Source organism: Ornithorhynchus anatinus, chromosome 10 (assembly GCF_004115215.2).
Source record: "Ornithorhynchus anatinus isolate Pmale09 chromosome 10, mOrnAna1.pri.v4, whole genome shotgun sequence".
Classification (NCBI taxonomy): Eukaryota; Metazoa; Chordata; class Mammalia; order Monotremata; family Ornithorhynchidae; genus Ornithorhynchus; species Ornithorhynchus anatinus.
The window spans coordinates 28,337,868-28,357,608 of record NC_041737.1 but is presented as its reverse complement, the minus strand read 5'-3'; the positions used below and the strand labels follow the sequence as shown (position 1 = coordinate 28,357,608).

The window sequence follows — 19,741 nt, the reverse complement described above, 5'->3', positions numbered from 1 at the left end:
TCCCCCTCTCCACACTCTCGACTCTCTCCTGACACCTCACATTGGGATCCTTGTCCCTAGGAGGTTTGCATCGATTTGAAGAGAGAGAATTGAAATGACTTGCCTGTGGTGGAGCCAGATATATTCATGATGGCTTGGAAAAAGGAATTCCTGGCTGTTCCTTAGGAAAGCCCTCTTATCTCTCTCTGTTCCAACCAAGGTGTGAAATTTGAAGTTCCCACCTGACCCGCGGCTCCAGGAGATGATGGGGGATGGTAAGCACCCGAGGAGGAAGGAGGAGACTCGCATATCCCGACCACCCTAGTACCAACCTAGCCGGGCAGAGAGATCCCGGCGGTGGCGGCGGCGGCGGCGCCGGCGGCGGGGGCGGGGGCGCTGGTGAGGCCCAAAATGGTAGGAGAGATTCTTCACTCGGACTGAGGGAGATCGTTATCCACAGGCTCTCCGGGAGAAAGAAGGCCTGTTAGGTGGGTGGGAGGGATTGACTCCGTACTTGGATACCCGGGACGATTTGGCTTATTGACTCATCCATTTTTAGCTTTCTTTTTTGGTCCTGGTGGAAAAAAAATGAAGAAAGCTTTGTAATGTCCGTAAGAAATCCCCAACAAAGGCCAGAAGCCACTCTGTTACTTCTTCTACTCTGCAGTGTGGTCGAGTTGCCTTTCAGATACACTCTGGGAGGGATTCGGTTCAGAGAGCTGCACCCAAGAGGAAGAGGACGAGGCAGAAGTCGACTGGGGGATCGAGGCGCCACGTGGAGAGCGGGACACCCCTGAGAGGAGATGGGAGTCGACCTGTCCGTCAGAAAAAAATAAGTATCAAATCATCTACTGATCCCCAAATTCTTGGAAACATTTACTGCTACTATCAAATGACTTGGACCAGGATCCCTCTCTCTCTCTCTCTCTCTCTCTCACATTTTTAGATTCCAGATGAAAAGGTGTTTGGACTTATCCTCCCAGAATATTTCCCCAATCCATTTTCAGGAGAAAGAACTCGGGTTAGGATGTTGCTTTTACTCCTCAAAATCCGGGCAGGGAGAGAGAGGAGGTATGGGGAGTTATTAAATAGGAAGAAATAATAAGGAAAGTCAGAGAGAGATTAAAAAGAGATTTAAATTTCCCAGGGAAATTTACCTCCTGTCCCCCTCGAAAGAAAGAATAATCCACCCTAAATTGAGGCTCCCCGCTGTTAGAGCAGTTCACTCTCCTGACTACTGGGATTGGGATTATATTCCCTGTGAGGCTTGGATTTGTTTTTAGGAGAGAGAAAAGACAATTCTTGCCCATCTTGTAAAGGTGTGTTTCTGAATGCGATCTGGACAGGAATTCCTGCCGTAAAGCGGTGGTAGAGTCCGAGTTGAAACCCAGGTGGATATTTTTCAGAGACTTCACCTGTCCATTTCTGGGAGCCCCTCGGACCGGCAGGCATCCACCCCGGGCATCGAGCTGCAGCCTCAGACGTCGGCAGAAGCTGACCTACAGGAGAGCGAGAAGGGCTAGATGATAAGATGCTGGCAGCAGCCGAGGTAGGAAACCAGATGGGAAGTGTTTGGGGGTGGGAAGAGAGAACTCTGCACCCCGTTCCAGGCCGGCCAGAGGGAAGAGGGATCAAGGCAGGGAGAGATTCCTGCGCCTGTCTTGAGGGATTTTTGACCAACGATGCTAGCCTGATTGCAGCTCATGCTACCTGTACAGATCACTAAGGCTAATGAAGGTATTTTCTTTTTCCACCCCAGGACCGCGGCCTGATTTCCAAGCCTCCGATTGACCCGGCTTCTCCAAAGCTACCGGAAGAATGAAGACTGCCGTGAGAGAAGACCTACCATCTGGATCGGGCGGCAAGTGGTGGATAAAGGGAAAACTCTTTTAGGCCCCTACCTAATCCCTTCAGCTGTATCCCAAGTCTTTGAGGCCAGGAAGATGAAGGAAAAAAATAGTTTTCTATAGGCAAAGTGTCTCCTGCTTTTATTTATCGACTTATGGTCTTCACAGCCTGAAAGGAGCCTATGGTCTGTTTGAGAAGAAAAAGGGAGGCGGACTGGCTGGAAAATTAAGAAATCATGGCCTCTTGTCCTGGGCTACAGGGAAGTTGGATTCACGTCCTAGGCAGACCCTGATTTGCAAAGTGTATTTCTAGCCACTGCGAATTTTGCCACACCACAGGAATGGGCAATCTTAGTTGGGAAAACTGCCGTTGAATGTAAATTTCCTATCTCCATATCTATTTAGGAAGCAAATCAAATGTCTTCTTCCGTGGGTCCCCTTCTCTTGACTCCTGACATTGGGAACCTTGTCCCTAGGAGGTGTGGATCGATTTAAAGAGAGAGAATTGAAATGACTTGCCTGTCTCGAGGCCATATGAATTAATGGTGGCTTGGGAAAAGGAATTCCTTGCTGTTCTCTAGGAAAGGCCTCTCATCTCTCGGTGTTGAAACCGAGGTTGGAAATTTGAAGTGCCCACTTGACCCTCGGCTCCAGGAGATGAGAGGGGGAAGCACCCGAGGAGGAAGGAGGAGACTCGAATGTCCTGACCACCCCCGCGCCAACCAAGCCGGACAGGGAGATCCCGGCGGCAGCGGTGAGGCCCAAAATGGTAGGAGAAATTCTTCGCTTGGACTGAGTGAGATCGTGATCGACAGGCTCTCGGGGAGGAAGAAGGCCTGTTATGTGGGTGGGAGGGATTGACTGTGTCCTTGGGTACCGGGGGTATTTGATTGACTCATCCAACTTTTAGCTTTCTTTTTTTCCTGGTAGAAAAAAGATGAAGAAAGCTCTGTAATGAATATGAGGAATCCCCACCAAAGTCCAGAAGGCACCGTGTTGCTTCTCCTGCTCTGCAGTGAGGTCAAATTGCCTTTTAAATACCTCTGGCAGGGATTTGGGCCAGCGAGCCACACCCAAGGGGAAGAGGACAAGGCAGAAGTCGAACGGGGGATCGACCCAACCCGGGGAGACCAGGACACCCCTGAGAGGAGATGGGAGTCGTGCTGCCCACCAGCCAAAAATAAGCATCAGATCATCTACTCATCCCAAAACTCTTGGGTAAATTTCCTGCTAGCATGAAATTATTTGAACCAGGATCAATCTCTCTGACATTTTTAGATTCCAGATGAAAAGGTGTTTGGATTTTTCCTCCCAGAATATTTCCCAATCCATTTTCAGGAGAAAGAACTCTGGTTAGGAGGTGGCTTTTCCTCCTCAAAATCCAGTCAGGGGAGAGAGAGGTGGTCCAGGGAGCTATGAAATGGGAAGAAATAATAAGGAAAGTCAGAGAGAGATTAAAAAGAGATTTAAATTTCCCAGGGAAATTTACCTTATGTCCCCTTCAAAAGAAAGAATAAACATCAGTCACATGAGGCTCCCCGCTGGGATTGGGATTATATTCCCTGTGAGTGAGGCTTGGATTTGGTTTTAGGAGAGAAAAAAGAATCTTCACGCAGGTTCTCTAAAGGTGCGTTTCCGAAGGCGATATGGAAGAGAACTCTTGCCCTGAAGCGGTGGTAGAGTCTGAATTGCAACCCAGGCGGGCATTTTTCAGAGCCTTCACCTACCTACTACTGGGAGCGCCCCCGACCGGCAGGCATCCGCTCAGGTGGAGAGCTGCAGCCTCAGTCGTCGGCAGAAGCTGACCTCCAGGAGAGCAAGAAGGACTAGATGAAAAGATGCTGGCAGCAGGCAAGGTAGGAAAGCAGGTGGGATGATGGAACTAGAAACCCATTTCCAGGCCAGCCAAAGGGAAGAGTGATCTTAGCATCGGGGCAGGGTGAGATTCATGCACAGGTCTCGAGGGAGGGATTTTTTGACAAACGTTGCCAACCTGATTGCGGTTCACGCTACCTCTACGGCCATCTAAGGCTAATGAAGGTATTTTCTTTTTCCACCCCAGGACCGCGGCCCAATTTCCAAACCTCCGCTTGGCTGGGATTCTCCAAGGATACTGGAAGAATGAAGACTGTCGTGAGAGAAGACATTCCATCTGAATCGGGCGGCAAGTGGTGGATAAAGGTGAAACCCCTTTAGGCCCCTCCCTAATCCTGCCAGCTGTATCCTAGGTCTTTGGGTCCCGAAGATGGAGGAAAAAGTCAGTTTTCTTTAGGCAAAGAATCTCCTGCTTTTATTTATCGGGTTCAGGTCTTCATGGCCTGAAAGGGTCCTTCGGTCTGTTGGAGGAGAAAGAGGGAGGCGACTGGCTCGAAAATTAAGAAATCATGTCCTCAGGTCCTGGGCTGCCAGGAAGTTTGAATCGCCTGCAACCAGGCCCTCCTTTTCAAAGTGTATTTCTAGCCACTGCGAATTTTGCCACAGCACAGGAATGGGCAATCTTTAGTTGGGAAAACTGCCGTTGAATGTCCATTTCCTTCCTCCATATCTATGTAGGAAGCAAATCAAATGTCTTTTTCCATGGGTTCCCTTCTCCTGACTCCTGACATTGGGATCCTCTCCTAGGAGGTTTGGATGGATTTAAAGTGAGAGAATTGAAATGACTTGCCTGTCTGGTGGTCATATGAATTAATGGTGGCTTGGGAAAAGGAATTCCTTGCTGTTTGCCCAGGCAAGTCCTGTTTTCGCTCTGTGTTCAAGCCAAGGTTTGAAATTTGAAGTGCCCACTTACCCACGGCTCGAGGAGATGAGGAGGGGAAGCACCCGAGGAGGAAGGAGGAGACTCGTATGTCCTGACCACCCCTGTGCCAACCAAGCTGGCCAGGGAGATGCCGGCGGCCGTGAGGAGGCCCAGAATGGTAGGAGCAGTTCTTCGCTTGGGAGTGAGATAGTGATCGACGGGCTCTCAGGGAGAAAGAAGACCTGTTGGGTGGGAGGGATGGACTGTGTCCTTGGGTACCTGAGGAATCTGATTGACTCATCCAAGTTTTAGCTTTCTTTTTTCCTGGAAGAAAGAAAATGAAGAAAGTTTGTCATGTCTACAAGAAATTCCCAACCAAGGCCAAAGGCCACTGTGTTGCTTCTCCTACTCTGCAGTGAGGTCGAGTTGCCTTTTAGATACCTCTGGCAGGGATTTGGGACAGAGAGCCGCACCCAAGAGGAAGAGGACAAGGCAGATGTCGACTGGGGGATCGAGCCAACACGTGGAGACCAGGACAGCCCTGAGCGGAGATGGGAGTCGACCTGTCCACCAGAAAAAAATAAGTATCCAATCATCTACTAATTCCAAAATTCTTGGAAGAATTTCCTGCTAGTATCAAATTATTTCAACCAGGATCAATCTCTCTGACATGTTTAGATTGCAGATGAAAATTGTTTGGATTTTTCCTCCCAGAATATTTCCCCAGTCCATTTTCAGGAGAAAGAACTCTGGTTAGGAGTTCTCCATATCCAGTCAGGGGAGAGAGAGGTGGTCCGGGGAGCTATGAAATAGGAAGAAATAATAAGGAAAGTCAAAGAGAGATTAAAAAGAGATTTAAATTTCCCAGGGAGATTTTCCTCATGTCCCCTTCAAAAGAAAGAGTAAACATCAGTCACATGAGGCTCCCCGCTGTAGAAGAGTTCACTCTCCTGACTACTGGGATTGGGATTATATTCCATGTGAGTGAGGCTTGGATTAGTTTTAGGCGATAAAAAAGACAATTCATGCAGGTTCTCTAAAGGTGCGTTTCTGAAGGCGATATGGAAGAGAACTCTTGGCATGAAGCAGTGATAGAGTCCGAGTTAAAAGCCAGGTGGATATTTTTCAGAGCCTTCACCTACCTACTTCTGGGAGCGCCCCCGACCGGAAGGCATCCCCAGAGGCGGAGAGCTGCAGCCTCAGACGTCGGCAGAAGCTGACCTACGAGAGAGCGAGAACGGCTAGATGAAAAGATGCTGGCAGCAGGCAAGGTAGGAAAGCAGGTGGGATGATGGAACTAGAGACGCATTTCCAGGCCGGCTAAAGAGAAGAGTGATCTCAGCATCAGGGCAGGGTGAGATGGATGCACAGGTCTCGAGGGAGGGATTTTTGACAAACGTTGCCAGCCTGTTTGCGTCTCAGGCTACCTCTACGGACATCTAAGACTAATGAAGGTATTTTCTTTTTCCACCCCGGGACTGAAGCCCGGTTTCCAAACCTCCGAATGGCTCAGATTCTCCAAGGATACTGGAAGAAGGAAGACTGCTGTGAGAGACGACCTTCCATCTGAATCGAGCGGCAAGTTGTGCATAAAGGTGAAACCCTTTAAGGCCCTTACCTAATCCCACCAGCTGTATCCTAGGTCTTTGGGTCCAGGAAGATGGAGGAAAAAATTCGTTTTCTTTAGGCAAAGAATCTCCTGCTCTTATTTATCAAGTTAAGGTCTTCACAGCCTGAAAGGATCCTTTGGTCTGTTGGAGAAGAAAGACGGAGGCGATTGGCTCGAAAATGAAGAAATCATGGCCTAAGGTCTTGGGCTGCCAGGAAGTTTGCAAAGGAGGGCCTGGCTAGGACGCGATTCAAAGTGTATTTCTAGCCCCTGCGAATTTCGCCGCACCACAGGAATGGGCCATCTAAGTTGGGAAAACTGCCATTGAATGTCAATTTCCTCCCTCCATATCTATTTAGGAAGCAAATCAAATGTCTTCTGCCATGGGTTTCCTTCTCCTGACTCCTGACGTTGGGATCCTTTTCCCTAGGATCCTTGTCCCTAGGAGGATTGGATGGATTTAAAGTGAGAGAATTTAAAAGACCTGCCTGTCTGGTGGTCATAAGAATTAATGGTGGCTTGGGAAAAGGAATTCCTTGCTGCTTGCCAGGAAAGTCCTGTTATCGCTCTGTGCTCAAACCAAGGTTTGAAATTTGAAGTGTCCCCTTAACCCACGGCTCCAGGAGATGAAGAGGGGAAGCACCCGAGGAGGAAGGAGGAGACTGGCATGTCCTGACCACCCCTGCGCCAACGGACCTGGCCAGGGAGATCCCGGCGGCAGTGAGGAGGCCCAGAATGGGAGGAGCAGTCCTTCGCTTGGGAGTGAGATGGTGATCGACAGGCTCTCAGGGAGAGAGAAGGCCTGTTATGTGGGTGGGAGGGATGGACTATGTCCTTGGGTCTCTTGGAAATGTGATTGACTCCTCCAGCTTTTAGCTTTCTTTTTTTTTCCTGGAAGAAAGAAAATAAAGAAAGCTTTGTGATGTCTATAAGAAATCCCCAACAAAGGCCAAAAGCCACTGTGTTGCTTTTCCTGCGCTGCAGTGAGGTCGAGTTGCCTTCTAGATACCTCTGGCAGGGATTTGGGACAGAGAGCCGCACCCAAGAGGAAGAGGACAAGGCAGAAGGCGACTGGGGGATCAAGCCAACACGGGGAGACCAGGACACCCCTGAGAGGAGATGGGACCTGTCCACCAGCCAAAGGTAAGTATCAAATCATCAACTAATCCCAAAACCTTTGGAAAAATGTACTGCTAGCATCAAATTATTTGAACCAGGATCAATCTCTCTGACATTTTTAGATGCCAGATGAAAAGGTGTTTGGATTTTTCCTCGCAGAATATTTCCCCAATCCATTTTCAGGAGAAAGAACTCGGGTTAGGAGGTGGCCTTTCCTCCTCAAAATCCAGTCAGGGGGGAGAGAGGTGGTCCGGGGAGCTATTAAATAGGAAGAAATAATAAGGAAAGTCAAAGAGAGATTAAAAAGAGATTTAAATTTCCCAGAGAAATTTACCTCATGTCCCCTTCAAAAGAAAGAATAAACATCAGTCACATGAGGCTCCCCGCTGTTAGAACAGTTCACTCTCCTGACTACTGAAATTGGGATTATATTCCATGTGAGTGAGGCTTGGATTTGGTTTTCGGAGAGAAAAAAGACAATTCATGCAGGTTCTCTAAAGTAGCGTTTCTGAAGGCGATATGGAAGAGAGTTCTTGCCCTAAAGCGGTGGTAGAGTCCGAGTTGAAGCCCAGGCGCGTAGTTTTCAGAGAATTCACCTACCTACTTCTGGGAGCGCCCCTGACCGGCAGACCTCCACACAGGCGGAGAGATGCAGCCTCAGACATCGGCAGAAGCTGACCTCCAGAAGAGGGAGAAGGGTTAGATGAAAAGATGCTGGCAGCAGCCAAGGTAGGAAGGCAGGTGGGAAGTGTTTGGGGGTGGGATGATGGAACTGGAGACCCATTTCCAGGCCGGCCAAAGGGAAGAGTGATCTCACTGTCAGGGCAGGGGGAGATTCATGCACAGGTCTTGAGGGAGGGACCTTTGACCAACGTTGCTAGCCTGATTGCGGCTCACGTTACCTCTACCGATATCTAACGCTAATGAAGGTATTTTCTTTTTTTCCACCCCTGGACCGCGGCCTGATTTCCAAACCTCCGCTTGGTTCGGCTTCTCCAAGGATGCTGGAAGAATGAAGACCGCCGTGAGAGAAGACCTTCCATCTGGATCGAGCGGCAAGTGGTCGATACAGGGAAAACCCTTTTAAGCCCCTAGCTCATCCCTCCTGCTGTATCGCAGGTCTTTGGGGCCAGGTAGATGGAGGAAAAAAATTAGTTTCCTTCAGGCAAAGAATCTCCTGCTTTTATTTATCGTCTTAAGGTTTTCACGGCCTGAAAGGATCCTATTTGGGTAGATAAGGAGAATTCCTGGGCTGCAAGGAAGTTTGACTCGTATCCTAGCCAGACCCTCATTTGCAAAGTGTATTTCTAGCCACTGCGAATTTCACCGCACCACAGCAATGGGCAATCTCAGTTGGGAAAACTCCCCTTGAATGGAAATTTCCTTCCTCCATATCTATTTAGGAAGCAAATCAGATGTCTTCTCCCGTGGGTCCCCTTTTCCTGACTCCTGACTCTCTCCTGACTCCTCACATTGGAATCCTTGTTCCTGGGAGGTTTGGATTGATTTAAAGAGAGAGAATTGAAATGACTTGCCTGTCTAGGGGCCTTATGCATGAATGATGGCTTGGGAAAAGGAATTCCTTGCTGTTCCCTAGGAAAGCCCTCTTATCTCTCTGTGTTCAAACCAAGGTTTGAAATTTGAAGTACCCACTTGAACCACGGCTCCAGGAGATGGGGGGAAGCAGCCGAGGAGGAAGGAGGAGACTCGAATGCCCTGACCACCCCAGTACCAAACAAGCCGGCCAGGGAGATCCCAGCCGCAGTGGTGAGGCCCAAAATGGTAGGAGAAATTCTTCGCTTGGACTGAGTGAGATTATTATCGACAGGTTCTCAGGGAGATCGAAGGAATGATATGTGGGTGTGAGGGATTGACTGTGTACCTGGGTACCCGGGAAATTTTGGCTTATTGACTCATCCAAGTTTTAGCTTTCTTTTTTTTTCCTGGAAGAAAAGAAATGAAGAAAGCGTTGTAATGTCTGTAAGAAGTCCCAAACGAAGGTCAGACGCCACTGTGTTACTACTCCTACTCTGCAGTGAGGTCGAGTTGCCTTTTAGATACCTCTGGGAGGGATTCGGGACAAGAGAGCCGCACCCAAGAGGAAGAGGACAAGGCAGATGTCGACTGGGGGATCACGCCAACACGTGGAGACCGGGACACCCCTGAGAGGGGATGGAAGTCGTCCTGTCCATCCGAAAAAAAATAAGTATCGAATCAACTACTAATCCCCAAACTCTGGGAAAAATTTCCTGCTAGTATCAAATCATTTGAACCAGGCGCAATCTCTCTCCCATTTTTAGATTCCAGATGAAAAGATGTTTGGAGTTTTCCTCCCAGAATATTTTCCCAATCCATTTTCAGGAGAAAGAACTCTGGTTAGGATGTTGCTTTTACTCCTCAGAATCCAGTCAGAGGAGAGAGAGGACATGCGGGGAGCTTTTAATTAGGAATAAATATAGGGAAAGTCAAAGAGAGATTAAAAAGAGAGTACTGGTAGGATGTTAAAAGTAGATTAAAAAAACCCTGAAACTTCACTGTAAATTTCCCAGGGAAATTTACCTCCTGTCCCCTTCCAAAGAAGGAATAAAGCAGCCTAAGACGAGGCTCCCCGCCCTGTAGAACAGTTCGCTCTCCTGACTACTGGGATTGGGATTATATTCCATGTGAGGCTTGGATTTGTTATTAGGAGAGAGGCAAGAATATTTTTGCACGTCCTCTAAGGGTGTGTTTCTGAATGTGATGTGGAAAAGAATTCCTGCTGTAAAGTGGTGGTAGAGCCCGAGTTCTAACCCAGGTGGACAGTTTTCAGAGACTTCAGCTACCCACGTCTGGGAGCGCCCCCAACCGGCAGGCATCTCCCCGGGCGGAGAACGGCGGCCTCCGACATCGGCCGAAGCTGACCACCAGGAGAGCGAGAAGGGCTAGATGAAAAGATGCTGGCAACAGCCAAGGTAGGAAACCAGGTGGAAAGTGTTTGGGAGGAGGGGGAGGATTGAACTATAGACCCATTTCCACAGCAGCCAAAGGGAAGAGTGCTCAAGACAGGAAGAGATTCATGCACGTGACTTGTGGGAGGGATTTTTGACAAACGATGCTAGCTTGATTGCGGCTCAGGCCACCTCTGCCGATAACCAAGGCTAATGAAGGTATTTTCTTTTTCCACCCCAGGACCGCGGCCTGATTTCCAAACCTAGGATTGGCTCGGCTTGTCCAAGGCTACCGGAAGAATGAAGACTGCCGTGAGAGATGACCTTCCTTCTGGATCGGGCGGCAAGTGGTGGATAAAGGGAAAACCCTTTTAGGCCCCTAGCTAATCCCTCCAGCTGTATCCCAGGTCTTTGGGGCCAAGAAGATGGAGGAAAAAAATTAGTTTCCTTCAGGCAAAGCATCTCCTGCTTTTATTTATCGACTTAAGGTCTTCACGGCCTGAAAGGGTCCTATGGGGGTCAAAAAAAGGAGAATTTTCTTTTAGGCACAAACTCTCTGGGTTATTGGATTACCTAAGGGCTTAAAAGGCTTTCAAAGAAAATACATGAGGAGCGAAAGGAGAGATCTGCCGTATGGCGAAGCCGTCTTCTGTATGTTAGTCCACCTCATGTCTCCAAGGCCTTTTATTGGAGAATACAGCGAGAGTTATTGAGGTGTCAGAGGAGAAAGCTTTTTGTACCTGCACAAATTCTCCAGATTTCATTTCCCTCCCTTGGGTCATCAAGGCCTTCAAAAGAATGTTTGAGGTGACAAGGGAGAAATTTGCTTCAAGCGAATACTCTCCACCTTTTCTCTCTCTGTCGAAGGTCTTCAAGGCCTCCAAAGAGAATATTGGAGTGAAAAGGAGGAAATTTGCTTTGTCCAAAACAATCTGCTCTTTTCTCTCTTCTCACGGTCTTCAAGGCCTGAAAGGACAATCTATGGAGTTCAAAAAAGAAAAAACGGGAATTTTCCTTTGTGCAGAATCTCCCTGCTTCTCCCTCCACCTAGGGTCTTCAAGGCCTCTGAAGAGAATACTGGGGGAGTAAATGGAGAAATGGCTTGTTGCAGATCCATCTCCTGTCCATTACTCCACCTCAGGCCTTCAAGGCCTCTGAACGGAGAATGAATGAGAGACTTTTGGAGGCGTAAGAGGGGAAATTTGCTTCATGCAAAAATCTCCAGATTGTATTTCTCTATCTCTGGTCTTCAGGGCCAGAAAAGAGAATAGTAATGGGCAAAAAGGAGAAAATGGCCTCATATTAAGCTCTGGCTGCAAAAAGGAGAAAATCGCCTCATGTTAACCCCTGGCTTTCCGATCCCTACTGAAGGTCTTCAAGTCCTCCGGTGAGGGTATTTGAGGTGAGAAAGTGAGTTTCATGGACGCAGCTCCCAGTTTATGTTTCCCTAGGGTCTTCAAGGCCTCCAAAGAGAATATTTCAAGGAAAAGGGAGAAATTGGCTTCATGCAACCAATTTCCTGCTTCCAGTTCCCTCACTCAGGTTATCAAGGCCCCGATATGTATAACATTTAAAAAGAGAGAGTTTGGCTTCATGCCAAAACCTTCCAGCTCATTTGTCCGGCTGTGGTCGACGAGACCTTCAAAGATAGCATATGCAGTGAAAAATGATCAATTTGCTTCATGCAAACCATCTCCAGCTTTTCTTTCTGCAGGGCTTTAAAGGCCTGGCAAGGGAATGATTGAGGTGAAAAGGGAGAAATTTGCTTCATGCAGTAGATGCATCTCCCGTTGATTCCTCCATTTGAGGCCTGCAAGGCTTTTGAACTGAGAATGAATAGAGACGAGTTGAGGTGGCAAAGGAGCCAATTGCTTCATGCCAAGCATCTCCAGCTTGTATGTCTCTCCCTGAGGTCTTCCAGGCCTTCCAGGGAAATATTTGAGGTGCAAAAGGAGAAGCAAACTCTAGTTTTGGTTCCTCTAGGGTCTTCAAGGCCTCCCAAGAGAACACTTGAGGTGAAAAGGGAGAAATTGGTTTCATTCCAAACTGTCTCTTGCCTTCTTTCTCTCATGTCTCTAAGACCTGAGAAGATAGTTTATGGCATACAAAAAGGAGAATTTTGGTTCCTGCCAAATCTGTTCAACTTATTGGTCAATCTGAGGTCTTCAAGACCATCAAAGAGAATGTAAGAGGCTTCCTGCCAAAAACCTCCTACTTTCCTTTCTCTCCCTGAAGTCTTCCGGACCAGAAAAGGGAATAGTTGAGATTGGAAAAAAAACAGGAGAAATTTGCCTCATGCAAGCCACCTCCCAATTTCATTTCTCTACCTAAGGTCCTCAAGACCAGAAAAGAGAATATGTTTGACAAGTCCAAAAGGGGCAAGTTTTCTTCCTGCAAAGCATCTCCTGCTTTTGTGTCTCTACCTAAGGGCCAGAAGGAGTAATGTATGGGGTCCAGAAAGGAAATCTTTTCCTGCTACAAAACCTCACCTCATCATTTTTTCACCTAAGGTCTTCAAGACCTGAAGAGAAACTACATGAACTGGAAAAGGAGTCATTTGCTTCATGCGGAAACATCTCCCGTGCCTTGGTCCACAAGAGGCCTTTAAGGCCTTTGACAAGACAATAAATAGAGAACATTGGTGGTGAAAAGGAGAAATGTGCCTCATGCAAAACAAATCTGCTTTCATTTCTCTGCCCAAGGTCTTCATGGACCTGAAATGAGAATCTTTGAAGTGAGAAAGGGGAGGTTTGCTCCATGCAGAAACCTCTCCTGTTCATTACTCTTCTTGAGGTCTTCAAGGCCTTTTAAGAACCTAAGAATGGAGAATATTGGTGGAGAAAAGAGGACCCCTGCTTTATGCAAAAAAAAAAATCTGCTTCTGTTGTACTTTCTAAGGTCTTCAGGGCCTGAAAAGAGAAACTTGAGGTGAGAGAGGAGAAGTTTGCTTCATGCAGAAACCTCTCCTGTTCACTTGAGGCTTTGAAGGCATTTTAAAATATGATGACTAGAGAATATTGGTGATGAAAAGGAGACCTTTGCTTCATGCAAAAAAAAAAAAATCTCTTTCACTCTCTAAGGTCTTCAGGGCCTGAAAAGAGAATCTTGAGGTGAGAAAGGAGAAGTTCGCTTCATGCGGAAACCTCTCCTGTTCGTGACTCCATTTGAGGCCTTCAAGGCCTTTGAAGAAAGAAAGAGGTGACAAAAGGAGAAATTTGCTTCATGCAAATCGTCTTCTGCTTTTGTATCTCCACCTAAGGTCTTCAAGACCTGAAATGAGAATTCAGGCCGTACAAAGACCAAGGGAGTTTTCTTAATGCATTCTCCTGCCAGGGTTTCTCCACCTAAGGTCTTCAAGGCCATCCAAGGGTGGGGGGAAAAAAGGAGAAATTTTCTTCATGCAGATCTACTTCCTGTACAGTTCTCCACCTCAGGCCTTTAAGGCCTTTTCATGGAGAGAAAATAGGGACCATCTGAGGTACAGAAAAAAGCATTGGGTTCATGCAAAGCATCTCCAGCTTTGATTTCTCTCCCTGAGGTCTTGACGGCCTCAAAAGGGGTGATTTGAGGTGAAAAATGAGAAATTTGCTTCATGCAAACAAGCCCCAGCTTCTCCTTCTTTACCTAAGGTGTTCAAGGCCATAGAAGAGAACATCTGCAGTGAGAATGGAGAAATTGGCTTTATGCATGCAATCTCCAGCTTTTATTTCTCAGAGGTCTTCAAGGCCTCAAAAGAGAACATTTGAGGCTTCAGTGGAGACATTTGCTTCATACTAATGATCTCCTACATTGATTTCTCTTCCTAAGGTCTTCAAGGCCGCCCAAGAGAATCGTTGAGGTTGAAAAGCAGCAGTTGGCTTCATGCCAACTACCTCCCGCTTTCAGTTCTCTCCGTAAGGTCTTTAGCCCCCAAAGGAGAATATCTGTGTGGAAGATGGACACGTTTTCTTCATGGAAACAACCTCCTGCTTCTGTTTCTCCCCCTGAGGGCCGGAAAAGGCAATACGTGAGTTTCAACAAGGAGACATTTGCTTCACGCAGACACTCTCCTGCTGATCTGTCTAAGGTCTTCAAGACCTGAAGAGAAAAATATATGAACTGGAGAAGGAGACATTTGCTTGGTGCAGAATCATCTCTCTGGCATGAGTTCATTTCAGGTCTTCAAGGCCTTTGACTCAAGAGTGAAGAGAGAATATGTCATTTGAAAATGGGGGAATTTACTTCAAGTCACTTTCTCCCACTTTTCTTTCCTTAGTCCAAGGTCTTCATGGCCAGAAAAGAGAATATTTGGGTATGAAAAAAGAGAAATTTGCTTCAGTGTGCCAAATCTCCTATTCATTATGCCACATCTCACCTATGAAGGCGTTGCAGTTGAGAATATTTGGAAAATCGCCAATGTGCAAGAGAAAGAATTTGCTCCCTGGGAAAAAAATGATCTCACTTATTTCTCTGCCCGCGATCTTCAAGGCCTGGCAAGAGAATACGTATGAGCTGGAAGAGGAGCAGTTTTGCTTCATGCAAAAAGATGTTCCCGTTGCTTAGTCCGCCTAAGGCCTTCATGGCCTTTGATTGAGAAGTTAAGAGTAGACAAGGTGGAAAAGGAGAAATGTACTTCCAGGTCTTCATGGCCTGAAAAGAGAGCGTCTATGAGGTGGCAAAGGGAGAAATTTGCTCCCTACACAAACCACCCTGATCATTTTTCTTACTTAGGGTCTTCAAGGCCTGAAGAGAAAACGTATGAGCTGGAAAAGGAGAGATGTTTCTCCTCCGGACCCATCCCCTGTGCATCAGTCCACCTCAGGCCTTTAAGGCCTTTGAATTAAGAGTCATTCTCGAATCTGTGAGGTGAAAAACCTCCTGTTGATTCCACTAGCTCAGGCCTTCAAGGCCCTTGATGGTAGCATTGAGATGAAAAAGGAGGCAGTGGAGGTAGACCACCTGGACTGCAGTAAAGAGGATAGATTCCTACCCGCGGTCTAACTGGTTCCATGCAAAAATCTAACTGTGCATCCTCCTGAGCTCTCTTTGGGCTCCACCCCTGGTCATTAGGGCCTGGGCTTTGGGAGAGAGCAAAGAGGTAGGAATGGAGTGAAGAGCTTCCTGCTAATAATCCCGGAAAGGGTTTTCCCTTTTATCCTTCCACTCTGCCTGCTCTGCCCTCTTAACCGTGGACAAAGTCACCAAGCCACTCTGGGCCGTCTGACCAGGTAAGAATTTGCAGGTTGAGGATTCTTCGGGAATGCTCATTACGGATGCTTTTGGGGCTCAGTCACTCCCGATGTGTTGGGGATTTCCAAAATGTATATGAAGCTGCAGCTTGGAATTCTTTCAAAATCACCAAGGCTTTACTTCAACATTGTGCCTTGGTTGAAATATCTCCTTCAGACCTGCATGAATATGTTAGTTTCTTCTCTCCACATTGCAGTTGACTCTTGACTCTCTTGCCTCTTGGCTAGAGCCCTGCATCCTAAGAGCTGAGCTCATCTGATGTGGAAATGACAGATGAAGAAAGAGGTAAGCAGCCCTTGCAGACCATACATGGCAAGATGCAAAAAAGTGTAATTTACAGTTCCACAGGTGGGATGCCTGGTTGATTTTTCCTTTCCTATTGGGTGTGTCCGGTGAAGTATTGGGACCTGAAACCAATCTGGCATCCCTCCTCATTGCTTAAACAAGCTTTAATCAAGCTTTGCGAAGGAGAAAGAGGTATAAAAATGAAGCTGATTTGAACTCCTGAATCTAAGTACTAGATGTATTTTTGAGGTGGCCTCATTTTCTGTTTGTCTGCAGGGCCAAGCTCCACTACTCCAGAAAGGCTCCATTTCCTCCAGAGAAAGTTCATCTCTAGAAGAATAGAGGATGAAGGAAATCATCTGATGGTTGGGTTTGGAGAAAATCCGGCTACTGTTTAAGGGGAAACTGTTCTGGACCCAAGGCTCAGTCGGGGACCTCTGGTCCAGGCTATTGGAGGGTGATCCAAGAAAATTTGAGGTGGAGGAGGAGGGAGGGATTTGGCATCATGCCCAATTCTTGTAAAACATAGCTTGATGTCAAACTTAACCTCTCCTCTGATGATCTCCTGCCTTGGGTCTTCAAGGCCCAGGGCCGAGTTGGGAGAAAGTAGCCTTATGCAAAAGCGTCCTGTTTGATACATCATCTCCCATCCTGGCTACTCCGGTCTTTGTGGTGGATGGTGGGGATGGGGCGACGGGGGGACGGGGGCAGCTCACCCCAGAGAAACCCATCAGGGGGCAAGAGAGAAATTGTCTTCTTGCAGAACCTCCTGGAAAGCATGGTCTAGCCTTCCAAGAACTCCCAAGTTTGGGCTTTATGGCTGCACTTCTGCACCAAGCGAGTATCCTCATAGACCACCTGGGCTATTTTTCTTGTGGGCCTTCTGGTTTTCAGAGAGGTTAGAGCTGCTCGAATTTGACCATGTTGGTTGATTTTACCTGTGAAGAAGTCATCCAGTACTAGAGGGAAATACCTTTTACAATTCTATAGTGTTAGGTCAGGATTACAATTGGAAACCTGTATGACGAAAGCACAACAGAGTCAACTCCTTGTCCTCCTGTAAATCCTGATTGACCAGCTCAATGTTCAATGGAATGGTATTTTTCTCTCACCCGGTTGACATGAAAGAACTAGAAGACCTAGGCAGTCCATCACACCAGCAAGCATTTCGTAAGTCAATAAAATAGCTAAATAGAATTAAACTAAATATAAAACGCAACTCCGGGTAGCACAATAAAATACAATAAAATAGTTTAAAATAAAAATAACTACTAAAATCATTAACATATAAAATAATGACATATAAATGCATACAGCACTCATTCCATTGAACGTAGACGTCTGGGAAATCTGAGGATTAAAAAAAAAAAACCAAACCCCGGACTTGGGAAGACCAAAAATGGGGAGCGAGGTTTATCTCTCTGGCTTTAATAATGGCATCTGCTGAATGGCTTTATGACCGCAAACTGACTCTAACACTATAGACCCACCCAAAAACTCTGAGGGGAAATTCAATCCAATTTCAAGGGAGTTTTGCCTGGCCTGCTAGGTTTCAGAATGTCTGTCACCTGGAGTATTTTGTCCCCAAGGTTTGGATTCTATACAGATTTAGGGGACTGCTGTTGTGGGCTGGACCTTGCCTGTCTATGGTCGGCCTGGTAGGACCTGAGGTAAGCGCGGGCCCGGAGGGAGAAATGGACTAATTCCCACAAAGGGTGGGTTGAAGGGCTATCCTGAGGGTGGCCCTGGGAGCTGGCAAGCGTTGCCTCGATGAACATCAGTGCGTTTCCACCTGCCTTAGCTTTTGCATCTGAGAATCTGCCGGTAGGATTTGTATTCCGCTGCCTACAGCAAGGGGAGAATCGAGGGTCCTAGGTCTGGAGAAAACAACTGGAGGTGAAGGTGCAGCAGAGCAAGAAGAAGAATCCCCGCGATTGTGCCCGCCCCGGGAGGAATGGCCGCTGCCCCTGCGGCCCCGTCTTGTGGGGCGGGGTGGGGGGGAAGCAGGGGCAGCCTGGTAAGAGGGGCCGGAGGGAGGAGGGATGTCACGGACCAGGCCTGCGGAGGTGGGACGGAGGGTCTGAGCCCGCTGCAGCACTGCCACTCGGTGCCCCCTGATCATCAGTGGGAGGTCCACTGCAGGGGGGACAGTGGCAGTGCAGGGGAGGGAGCGGCCGGGAAGAGGGTGTTGCTGGGGATCCCTTCTCTATCTTTTCCCCTCTTCATTCCCCCCTCGCCCCCCCCGACGCCCCCGCTTTTCTTCCAGCCACTTCCATTTCTCCTTCTTCCCTTTCTTCCGTAAAATAAAAGTTAAAAAAAGGTTGTTTCAACAGCACCTCAACGGTTCGAGGAGCACATCCCTCCAGCCAAGCCAGCTCTAGCTTCTTCCCGGACTGGATTTGCAACAGCCCCAGAGAACAACCACCTGAAGCGTTCCTGTCTCCAGCCCAACGCCACACCAGCCCGGACCCAAGCCTCCGCATGTCTTCTGGGATCTGAAGTTGCCTCTCAGCCCTCCAGCCAAGCCAGCTCTAACTTCTTCCTGGACTGGACTTGCAACCGCCCGAGGGAACAGCAACCTGAAGCACTCCTGACTCCACCCCAGCCCCACACCAGCCCAGACCCGAGCCTCAGCTTGTCTTCTGAGGCCGGCCCGGAGATCCCTCTGACCAGCCCTGCCACCCACACTTGAGCCCTGCCCCTGGCCTCACCCTACCCCCTTTCACTTAATCCACCCCTCCCCCTTCCAGAATTTCCAAGAAAACCTTTACTTGGTCCAAACTCTATGTTAATAAATAAAAATCGTTCATATCCCATCTGAAACCTGAGGGTCTCCCTTTGTTTTGTAGATTGGGTTCTCCTATGGTTCAAAGTCATGGTGTCAGCCCAAGATAATACCGATAGTCCATTAGGGGTAATGACTGAAACCCCTGCTTGTACAAAGGAAAGGGAAGGTGGCAGCCCTGCTCCCCCCAGGGCTGAACAGTAAACAGAGGGGTGGGAACTCGTGAGGCAGATAAAGATGTGTCAGTTCTGTGGGGGAAAGTGGAAGGGTGATCTATGACACTTAGATGCCCCATCTTCCTTAGAAGTTTTTTTTTCTTTTTTTCTCTGCCATCTCCCAGGAGACCTGGTGTGCAAAGGAGAACTCCCAGGACATCTGGATCAGTGCCAAGTATAGTTGGTTGTGTGTTTCACTTGCCTTAGTGTAACCACTGGCTCCTAAACCACTCTTTGGCACATTCCCTCACTACACAACCCTAGCACACCCTACTTGTCTACTTCCCTTTACCCACCCTCATTAATAATGATAATGATAATACCTGTGGTATTTATGAAGGGTTTTCTATGTGCCAAGCGCTGTACTAAGCAGCGCAGTGGGTACAAGCCAATCAGGTTGGATAACAGTCCCTGTCCCTCTTGGGGCTCACTGTCCAAATTCCCCATTTACAGATGGGTTCACTAAGGCCCAGAGAAGTGAAGTGACTTGTCCAAAGCTACACAGCAGGCAGATGGTGGAGCTGGGATTAGAACTTCTGACTTTCTGACTCACGGGTCTGTGCTCTATCCATTTCCCCAGGCCCCTAACCCTCCCACATTAACCCACACCTTTGCTTTTCCCTTATGGTCCACACTTCTTCACACATACTGCTCTAACTTTCTTCCTGCGCTGCCCACTACTAAAGACACAACCCCATGCACATTCCTAGCACTTCCCAATCCACCTGAGACACATGCAACCATTCCTCTTCAGAGCTGGTGAAGAGGAGAAGACAGCGGTAGAGCAGATGAGAAAAACTTGCTGCTGCCGACAACAGCAACAGGTCTCAGGAGTTGCTCCTAGGGCTAGACCGGTCTACTTTACCCATGGCAAAAACTGTACCTGTGCTTTCCTAATCAGCCTTAACCCTCAACTTTCAGGTTTTCCCACTTGCATGTTTCACCCCGTTCAAAATTTAGGGATGTAGAGCATAGCCTCTCCTCACCCCCTCCACAATGAAACCCTGAC

The 19,741-nt window shown here is 47.9% G+C and overlaps 2 long non-coding RNA genes across 36 annotated transcripts; both read left to right on the top strand.

Annotated features, from left to right (window-relative positions):
- The first annotated feature begins 378 nt into the window (after positions 1–378).
- Positions 379–8,348, top strand: LOC120637985. Of its 29 annotated transcripts, none has more exons than XR_005660460.1 (10): positions 2,408–2,595; positions 2,757–2,841; positions 3,418–3,453; positions 3,541–3,682; positions 3,889–4,007; positions 4,584–4,741; positions 4,980–5,834; positions 6,048–7,315; positions 7,933–8,020; positions 8,292–8,348. It is a non-coding gene; the product is annotated as an uncharacterized LOC120637985 (long non-coding RNA). The 29 variants fall into 29 exon arrangements; XR_005660463.1 differs by having other exon boundaries at positions 2,757–2,846; positions 3,443–3,453; XR_005660459.1 differs by having other exon boundaries at positions 2,757–2,846.
- A 22-nt stretch (positions 8,349–8,370) lies between these two features.
- LOC114814752 lies at positions 8,371–18,555 on the top strand. 7 transcript variants are annotated; one of them, XR_003762508.2, is made up of 6 exons: positions 8,371–8,786; positions 8,923–9,058; positions 9,242–10,242; positions 10,460–15,425; positions 15,675–15,732; positions 16,009–18,555. It is a non-coding gene; the product is annotated as an uncharacterized LOC114814752 (long non-coding RNA). The 7 variants fall into 7 exon arrangements; XR_003762507.2 differs by having other exon boundaries at positions 9,220–10,242; XR_003762506.2 differs by having other exon boundaries at positions 8,923–9,073.
- The last annotated feature ends 1,186 nt before the right edge of the window (positions 18,556–19,741 follow it).